The sequence below is a fragment of the Mustela nivalis genome, assembly GCF_964662115.1.
Source record: "Mustela nivalis genome assembly, chromosome: 14".
NCBI lineage: Eukaryota > Metazoa > Chordata > Mammalia > Carnivora > Mustelidae > Mustela > Mustela nivalis.
In genome coordinates, this window is record NC_139033.1 from 33,406,616 (window position 1) to 33,417,165 (window position 10,550).

A 10,550-nucleotide genomic window follows, 5' to 3' on the forward strand; every position below is an offset into this window, starting at 1 on the left:
AGGTTGTTTTTTTTTTTTTAATTTATTAACTAATTTATTCGAGAAAGAGTATGAGGAAGAGGAGAGAGGGAGAAGCAGACTCCCTGCTGAGAGCCCGACCCAGGGCTCAATCCTAGGACCCTAGTATCAGGACTGGAGCCAAAGGCAGATGCTTACTTAACCCACTAAGCCACCCATTTAGCTTTATATTACAAACATTTTACCCTATTAAATGGTCTTGCACTGAGCTGTAATCAGCAATCACCCAACTCATTCCTTGGTTTCATTAATATTCTCTGGAGATGAAAACGCTTCCAGTTTCCCAAATGTCACTCTGGTCAGGAACTGAACCATATGTTGGATTCAGTTGTAATGTAAATAATGGAACTATCATGCATTCCGGAAATGAAGGCATTCTCTCCACGTCTGTGTTTTTCCCATCCCTCTACTTTAAACTGGAAGGGAAGGCTTGAGTGGGAATTTGGTATTCCTTTGAGGGGTTTTCCCAATCCAACAGTCTTTGATCCTGGCTGTGGGTTTCATAAGCACCATTCCTCTCTCATCCATCCGCCTCTTCTAATTCTTCCTCCCCCAGTCATTTCCTGTCACAGCAACCCTTTCAAAATTAAACTCCAATTCTAAAACAAATGAAGCAAAGGCAGGAAGGGGGGGATGAATCACAGCATATGGGAACAGTTTTGTTTGAAAGCATGATCAGCACTCTTTGCAAACAAGCTGTGACCATATGCAGTAGGGTGGGCGTAGAAGGAGTTTTAAAAGACAAGTGATAAACTGTGAGAAGTGTCTGACTTACAAAGAAAAAGCCCATTAATGATTGGTTTGATAGTAAGAAGTAATACCTTGAAAGAAGTCTCTCTCTAAGGAAATAGATATTTCTGTGCCGTTTTATAAATCGAAAGATTGCAAAGAGGTGGCCTGTAGTCAGTTAAAATTCTTGCCCTGAAGTAGCAGAGAGGCTATGAATAATAATAACTGGTTAGGACTTCTTTCATGGCTAAAACCAAGATCACTTGAATTCAGATTTATTGGTATACCAACAGAAGTTATTTTTAGAACCAGATCTATTGCCTTTAGGTGCTCATCCCTAAGGAAGAGAGAAAAGAGATGTAAAAGTGTGTGTGTGTGTGTTTCTTTTATTGATTGTCTCAGTCAGTAAATGTGTGAGTGTGTGTGTGTTTCTTTTATTGATTGTCTCAGTCAGTAAATAACTGAGTTCTGACTAAAAGCCAGGCACTGTGCAAGCCCTGGACATTCAATATGAAACAAAAATCCTGGGTGTTATATGGTAAACAAAAATCATCACAGTCCCTACCTTCATGAAGTTTACAGTCCAGGGAGAACATAGCTAGTAATCAAATGGCCACAGAAGCAAATGAAAAATAACAACTGTGGCTTATTGTCATTTGTGCTGTCATGGAGGGCAACAGTAGGGATCCTATGAGACCCTGATGGGACCCCTGAGCTGGCCTGGGAAGTCAGGAGAGGCTTCCCTCTGGTGATGATGGACTTGCAGCTGAGAGGTGGTTTAAGACGGGACAAGGGTGTGCGAAGTATTCAGGGCAGAAAAGGTGATATGTGCAATTATCCTGGAACAGGCGGGGTTGCAATTTTATTCAAGGAGCTGAAAGAAGTACAATGAAGGGAAATGCGTCTGGAGCTTGACCGTGAGAAGTCAAGAAGCAGAAAATAGAGAGGCATGACTACCCGGTGCCTTGTGGGCTGTGTTAAGGATTTTGATCTCTCAAGGAGAAGCCATTGCAAAGGGGGACAGGGTAGCTGTAAGAGCACACACCCCCCCAAGCTCCCTCTTATTTCCCTCCATCTGTAGGTCGTAGAGAACGTGCTGTAGGAAGGTAGAAGTAGTAAAAAATGGTTATGTTAAATCAATCTTTGATTTAACAAATATTATAAGTGATTACTCTGGGGCACATACCGTTCTAGGTCCTAGGGTAAAAAAGATGAACCAGAAACTTACTGATCACCCCTCATAAGGCTTACCGTCTAAGATGCAACATACGTGATAAACATAGTCCCATGAATAAATCATTGCAATTTACATAATGCACCAAAAGAACAACATAGGATGCTCTGAGCTCAAGTGACAGGATCCTTGCCTTGGATGGAACTAACTAAGGAACTCAGGGAAGCTCTCCTCTGAAGGCTAGGTTGACTAACTGTTGTCAGTAGGATCATTGGAAAGTTACTGAAAACTTCAATTCGCCTTTTATTTTCTACTCCCAATCCCTTATTTCATTAGGTGACCTTGACTTTCATGCTTTCTCTCTATGTATATAAATGGCAGTGAGTAGGTAGCAAGGCACCTGTGTTTCTGGAAGAAATGCAAAAGCCCATTTATTCTGATTGCCAAGTCTGGAACATACCTGGTGGTAAATGAAACAATGAACTATGAGATCATTGGGCAGCTCTGATTTTGTTCTGTCTATATATAATCCACCAGGAGGGTAGTAGTATTGATATTTCTAAATTAACACCCTTTTCCTTAGTAAACCAATTATTTCCAACATGTTACAGTTCATCACTTCAAACTAGTTTTTTTTTTTTCCAGTCAGTTGAAGACAGAAAATCCATAAGCAGTTTATCAGTGTGTGATGCTGTTTGCATTTCTGTGCTTCTCCCGATTTGGATTTTCATCATTCTTTGTACTCTTAGCCCAATCTCTGCACAAATTCATGTATTTATGTGAAAACAAGCAGCAATTCTTGTTTATAAATGTAGCCTGGAAACCAGCCAGAGCATACTTACTAAAAACTTCGGGTGTGGTTGATTATTCCTGAAGATAAAGCCCAGTATTGTTATTCTTCCCTTTACTAAAAGGGCCAACCCTGTGCCTACAGTGGAACTGTATGTGCTGATTGACAAAGAACTACTGTAGCATGGTTTGAATTCTGTCTGAACCATTTAAAAGTATGTATCTATTTAATATACTTGATAATTCTGATTTAATTTCATACCAATCATTTAACAGTATTTATCATGCATAAGTTACTTAAATTCTCCAGGTTTCCTTTTTTCTTTAGTAAAGTAGGAATAATTATATCTGTTTTGCCCTTTTGGCCTAGTTGTGAAATTAAATGTGAAAATCTTTGTGATTATTCTTTGTAAATTCAGTATTTATGTGCAGGATGCCATTATTTGCATCATTGGCCCCAATTCTTCACCACTTCCTGTAACTAAGCCCTTGGACATGTGGTTTTGCAAGCCCCTTACTAAAGAGAGGGGTATTTTTCCCTGCCTCTTGACTTTAGTTTGGATATCTTACTTGCTTTGGTCCTTAGAGTATGGTCAAAGGGACAGTGTGCAGTTCTGAGCCTAGATCTAAAGCAGCCTCAGACGTTTCTGCCTGTTTGTGTGCTTTACCAATTGCCATGAGAAGAGTATGGCCCTGATCCCGCGAAGAAGATGAGGGGCATGTGGAGCAGAGCCGCTCCAGTCCAGCTGCCCCAGCTCTGTCAAGCCTAGACCTGCTGGCTCCCATTTGACCTGCAGATATGTGGGTTAAGTCCATCCCCGTCAGCAGAACACCCAGCCAAGCCATGTGAATGAAGTTAATGTGTGTTATTATGTAGCACTCGGGTTTTGATGTAGTTTTTAATATATCGCCAATTAAACATCCCTTGGTTCACCAAGATTAAGTTATCTTCTAGGGAAAAGGACAGAGATTTCAGTTTTGAATGGATTTTTCCTCCTGTCCCTGTGCTTTTCTATGTTTCTCCTTTTTTGGCCCAATTTTCAAAAGGAAATTGTTCAAGAGTTGCAAATATGAAATTCTCTATATGGCACCTCAGATTGTCTGAATAAAAGGCTCAGTAGAAATCTAACAAATAATGTTTTAGTGAAAATGTTTACTTCTCACTGAGATGTAGATGAGGAATTCTGTTAGGATCACATGCTTTCTTGTTTATTGTCTCTTTTATAAATAGACTGATCTACAAGTATATGCACAAGGCAGGAACAGGCCATGGTACTTCACCAAGAGCCTTAGTGTGTCACCCAGCTTTGGGAGTCTTTTAGGATAATTCTAAGCTAACAATTCAATATAACACACATTAAATATATACCACATGTAAGGCAAATGTAAGGTCCTAGGGAAACAGAAACGAACAAGACATAGTAGCTCCCTCTTAATGATCTAGTAAAGGAAATGACATGCAAATTACTCATGATACCATATCTCATTAATTCTGTAACACTTTTTTTTGTTACTTTTTCATATGTTGAAATCGATGGTTTGTCATAGTTTAGTTAATAGTGTTTTTTTCAGTGTGTTTATGTAGGATAATGATGCAGGTTATACTTGATATCCTCTTATAGCCAAGAAAATACAGAAATAAGTTGCTCGGAGAACAGCGTATGCACTGTGTCATACGATCAAAAAGCAAGGAGGCGTTACTTCTCCTAGAAAACACAGAGGGAGACCTCATGGGGGAGAAGCCTGTGAGATGGATTTCAGTAAGAAAAAGTACGGGAGGGGCGCCTGGGTGGCTCAGTGGTTTGGGCTGCTGCCTTCCGCTCGGGTCATGATCTCAGGGTCCTGGGATCGAGCCCCGCATCGGGCTCTCTGCTCCGCAGGAAGCCTGCTTCCTTCTCTCTCTCTCTCTCTCTCTCTCTCTCTCTGCCTGCCTCTCTGCCTACTTGTGATCTCTGTCTGTCAAATAAATAAATAAAATCTTTAAAAAAAAAAAAAAAAAAAAAGAAAGAAAAAGTACGGGAATAAAGACCACATAGGTCAGTTGATCCCTAAACTTTCTGTCACCAAGGAGTACTTTTATTGCTTATCTCTTCTCCTGTTCAGTGTTGCCGTCAAAATGCCTTTGTCATGATAAATAAATTTGCATTTATCAAGAGATACTTTACTTCTCCATTTCATAGCAAAAGCCATACATTACTGGTAATCAGAATTTTTTTTTTTTTTAAGATTTACTTATTTATTTTTAGAGAGAGAGAGAGACAGAGAGAGGGAAAGAGAGTGCAGCGGGGGAGGGGGTTGAGGGAGAGAGAATATGGAGCAGACTCCCCACTGTGCACGTAGCCTGATGTGGGGCTCAATGTCATGACCCTGAGATCATGACCTGAGTTGAAATCAAGAGTCGGACACTTAACTGACTGAGCCACCCTGGAGCCTATTAATGACAATTTCTAATCAGAGGAGATAATCAGTATTCTCAGATTAAGTTAGCATTTTTGGCCAGAACCCAAGAAATTTAACATTTTAGTTTCTGAAGTTATTGTTCCAGGAAACTTTAATCTCTACTAGGATTTTTGAAATATTGACAAGAATTCATCCTAGATGGGAATACCACTTTACATGAAAAATTCATCATAAGAAAACACATAAACATGGGACCCATGCTTTGTGATCCTTAATATGGTCTGCCTGGTGCTTTGAGTGAAAGAGGAAAGATTAGAGAAGATGAGACAGGAATTATGAGAGGACCAGCTCATAGAGAGTCTTGAATGTCATACTTAGGAATTTAGACTTTTATTATAACTATCACTGAAAACATCATTAGCTTGAGTATAAAAGGACAAATATAAGAAGTAAAACCTGGATGACTAAATTCCTACCAGAAGAACACAGACACGCCATAGCTTGTTTGCTTACCTATAGTGCACCAGCTGCCAATAAGACAGGTGTAGGAGGGATGCATAAGCAGCACCATCACTTCTATCTTTCTGTTGTGAGGATTCCAGGCAAAGTATTATGTAATAGTCAGAGCTTAAATTCTGGAGTTAGACCACCTAGGTGCATCTTCTGACTCTACTGCATTTTAGTTCTGTGGCTTTAGGTGAGTTATTGAAGATCTTTGACCTTCAGTTTTCTTTTTCATAAATGGAGAAAATGGAATTATCAACATTAGCTGATATTTGTAAGAATGATGTAATTTTTGTAAGTTGTCTGGTGCACAGTTACCAGGACTCAGCACTTAATTAGTTTCTTTTAGAACTTGCTTAGAAATCCTAAAGGATGTGTGAAGCAGAGGCAAGAAAAAAATTAAATTTCCTTACCTCCCACAGCACACCGACAAGTCCTTGAGACAGGCAGAGTGACAGTCCTCTCAGAACTCAGCTGCCTCAATGTTAATACTTTGCTAAGGGCAAAAGGCAATCTTAGCCTGACCCCGAGGATCCTGTAAGTCTACTTCAGCATAAAAATTCCTTTGGAAACTTCTTTTATCTCTACTCACAAGATATATGTTGGCAATCATCCCCAAGCATATGACCCCCAATATACATCTGAAGGGTCTCATGACTAAGTTTTTATTAGACAGTAACAAATGACCTTTTATCAACAATAGCCCCTCAAAGTCATGGAAACCTTGCTTCCAAAATTCCTTAGCGATTTCCACTATCCCTAACCCCCTCCCAACTTGAAAGTACATAGTGGGCCACTCCTCACGCCCCAGGGCAACTCTTTCTGCCCATGGGTCCTGTCCCCGTGCTGTCATAAAACCACCTTTTGCACCAGAGACATCTCAAGGATTCTTTCTTGGCCGCTGGCTCTGAACCCCAACATCTTCCCTACATCAAAAAGACTGCATGGTGGTGTAGAACAATAAATTCAGTCTTCTCTCTTCTCATCATGTCCTAAGATGCCAAACTGGCTGGTAATCAAAACCCTAAGGAGAAAACATATGCTCCAGACACCAGCTTTGTCTTGGCAATGATCTGCGTTTAACTTGACGGTAAATAGGAGGTGACAGCTGAATCTGGTGTGGAGATTCCAGGAGGGTGGTTCTCCAGGAGGACTTTAACTAGAAGCTCATCTATTGCAAATAAATTGTTGTAAATACCAGAGAGTAGGCAGTAGAGGGTCTTGCAGAAGAAAGTCCTGGAATTCCTGGACAGGGCTGAAAATAAAAAGTGAGAATAATGTTGATAGTATATCCTATTGATGAGACCATGGCTGCTACAACTACCTCTACTCCACAAGTTTCTTTAGCAATTCCTTTTAATCTGCCATATCCGAAATTGGCACTGTCCAAAGTTTTTTCCATGAATGTGCTTAAATATATGCTGAACAATAAAAATTATACCTTATCTTTGTTGTGCGTTTTTGGACTGTTTAATGTGCTTTCATCTTTACAGTTTCATGTTTTCCATATGACCTTTTGAAGAAGGCGGGGTATTATTATCCCCCTTTTCCATATGAGGAATCTGAAGTGGCAAGTGGCCTAGGGAGTCTACTTAATTAATGGTCACGGTTAGTAAGTGGAAGAGAGTCCTGCATTTTGACTGACATTTGAGTCTACTGTATCTTTGTTTTTATATGAAGATTTCTGTTTTCTCAGTAGACAGTAATAGTCATGATCCATCCCCTTTTTGGAAGATTTTTCCTCTCATATTAATTATATTTTCTTATTCAACAGTTTTATTTCAGGCCTTGCTGCTTCTAGGGTCACAAGAGACTAACATTTGCTATTTTTCATCCTGCATAGTTTTGGGAGGATGTTATGGAAAATTGGCAGCATATCACTTCCTTCATCCGGTTTGATCCTAGGCTTTCAGAAGACTAGAGACTTGAACTTCTCCTCTGTGAGAGTGAGATGAGGGTTGAATTATTGAACACCTGGTCAGAGTTAGATTTCTCTCTCTCTTTTTTTTTTCCCCACACCTTATGTCTGTTCACCTTCTGATCTTTACTGACTAGGACACTGGCTATAACACAATTGATTCCCTTCCCCTTATTCTCTGGAAACTGTCAAATAGAGTAAAATTCGCTGTCCTTCACAAGAAACAAAACTCTCTTCTCTGGTTCAGAGAGTGTCACATTCCTTCCATGTTACTCAGCATTTTACAGTCACTTTGAGGCATAGAACACCACCCCCCCATTTTTGTCCCTTCTCATTTTAAACAGGAAATCACCTCTGAGAAACCTTTGGGTGAAGAAAAACAATGGTACGAAATCTTAAGACATCTCATGAAAGTTATAGTAGCTTTTTGCAAAAACCTGTGTTCTCATCCTTTTACTCTAATTCTATTCAGATAGTAACAGCATTTTATTGGCAATCATGTCAATGATTGGTCATATCACCTCTCTAACGTTTCAGAAGGACCAGTTTGGTTATCTCCATTACAAGCAATCCCCAAATTTAGTGGCTTATAACAACAGTCATTCATTTGCTTATGATTTTGTAATTCAGGCAGGCAAAAGAAGTCGTTGGGGTAGTGGATCTAGTCATCTCCCTCAGAGTTTCCCATGCAGCCGTTGTGGCCTGGAGGCTTGAATGGGGGCAGGGATGTTCAAAATAGCTTCTGTACTAAGTTGAAAAGTACCTCCCAGAATTTCATGTTTACCCAGAACCGCAGAATGTGATGTTATTTGGAAAAGGGTCTTTGCAGATGTAATTAGTTAAAATAAGATCATGCTAGAGTAGAATGGGCCCTTATTCAATATGACCACTGTCCTTCTAAGAAGAGAAGAGGAGGAATGCCATGTAACAAGAGACACATATTAGAGTCATGTCACTGTAAGTCAAGGAACCCCGAAGATTGCTGGCAGTCATCAGAAGCTGGAAGAAGAACACATTCTCCCTCAGATCCTCCAGAAGGAACCAGCCCTGCTGACCAGTTTGATGTTGCACTTGGAGCCTTCAGAAGTGTAAGTGAATAAATTTTCTATTGGTTTAAGCCACCCAGTCACAGCAGCCCTGGGAAATGAAGGTAAATCTGCCTTAAAATCCAGGTAAATCTTAGTTGGAATTGCTGAAATGGCTGGGGACTGGCCAGCCCCACCTCAGTGCCCCAAACTCCCACCCCCTGCCATGTCTCCTGGTCTCTCCCTCCATGTGGTCTCTCTACCAGAGTCGCTGGGCTGCTTTATGTGGAGGCTTCATGTTGCAAAAGAGTGAAAGTGGAACATACCAGACATTTTCTGGATTAGGCCCAGAGCTATCACTAGCTTCCTTCTGCCATGTTCTGTCGGTTAAGGCACACTGCTGAGCCACTCAGGTTCAGGAGGAGGAAACAGACTCCACTTGTCAATGGAGAGTGGCCACATCCACGGGGATGAAGGAATCGTTGATGTCCATCTTTGGAGTCAGTCTACAAGGACTGTAGCTACCTGAGTTTGAATGAGTATTTTATTCCATGATACACCTCTTAGCACAAGCTATTATGCAGGCTTAACAAGACTTCTTACACTGATGATCTTCTAAATGTTCAAGTCATGTCTTTGAATGTCAGCCAGCTTACACCTCTGTATCAGCCCCTCCCAGCTGGGCAAGCAGAGGTGCAGGGGTCAGGCACCCACACTGAGATTCTAGGATCTAGGACTTCAGCATGGGAGTGGGGCGCAGTTGCCCCTGGGAGAGGTACTGTGGCATTCCTTGTGTCAGAAATGATTGTTTCCGTAAGGTCAGTTCTGACCACAGTCCATACCACTCTCCAAACTAGAGCTTTAGGATGACAGTGCCTTTCAGTGGAAGATTGTAATGTTGACACAAACGAGACAATGCATATGACCAGGTGAAATAGAAGTTGCTGTAAGAATAAAAATCCACAGCCGAGGCCCCTGCCATGAGCCCCTGCTGGATGATGGCAGCTGCAGAGCTGACCCTGCTCTGGGGACTTCTGGAGAAGTCCCTGGGGCAGAGGAAAGGGAACAAAGACCCTGCTCAAAGCTAGCGCCAGGTTCCTGTTCTTCAAACAAACAATGGTCCACGTCCAACAGGACTGACTACTACCAGCTTATCTTGTCAAGCAGGTGAACAAAGAAGATTTGCTTGGGAGCACTGCAAAAGAAAAAAGCAATTGTTCAGCAGTGGTTGGAAAACAGAGTAACTCAAGGTACATGGACACTACAATAAAGGCAGTATCCGTCTCTGTTGGAGGATCTTAATTCCGGTCTGGAAGATAAAGTCTACCTTACAGGATTTAACTCTACCTTAGCAGATATCCTACTGTACTATGGACTTCATCGCTTTAGAGTTGACCTGACAGTTCCCGAAAAGGAGAAACATCTTAATGTGTCTTGCTGGTTTTGTCACATTCAGCACTATCTAGGGATTAAGAAACATCTGTCTGTTGTCCTCTTTATCAAGAACAGGCTATATACTAATTCCCACTAGAAGCTATCCATGACATAGAAGCATGATCACAAATATTTTAAATGGAAAGTGTATTCTGGTCTAGAGAACCAAGATAAATAGGTACACAGTCATTCTTTATTTGCTGAAGTTGATGGAATAAACATGTCAAAAAAAAAAATCAACAGCTGAAACTTGAGAGTTTTAGAGGGCACAGGTATCGAACTCGAGTTCATTTGAATTCTAAATCCTTGTACTTCCACTATAAACTGCACAGTATTTTATGAAGTACTAAAATGTCTGTGGAAGAACTTAAAAGATGAGTTTAAAAAAAGGAAGCTATAACTTAATGTTATTAAGAAATGGAATGACATTGTAGGGTAATGCAATATGTCTCTTTCTCAGGCAACATAATTTTTTTCTCTTAAAAATATATTATTGAGGGTGCCTGAGTGGCTCAGTAGGTTTAAGCCTCTGCCTTCGGCTCAGGTCATGATCTTAGGG

General features: G+C 40.7%; 1 pseudogene across 1 annotated transcript; it reads left to right on the forward strand.

Moving 5' to 3' along the window:
- The first annotated feature begins 9,552 nt into the window (after positions 1–9,552).
- On the forward strand, positions 9,553–10,088 carry LOC309848148 (eukaryotic translation elongation factor 1 epsilon-1 pseudogene; annotated as a pseudogene). The gene has a single exon. The product of its transcript is annotated as a eukaryotic translation elongation factor 1 epsilon-1 pseudogene (transcript).
- Positions 10,089–10,550: the final 462 nt, after the last annotated feature.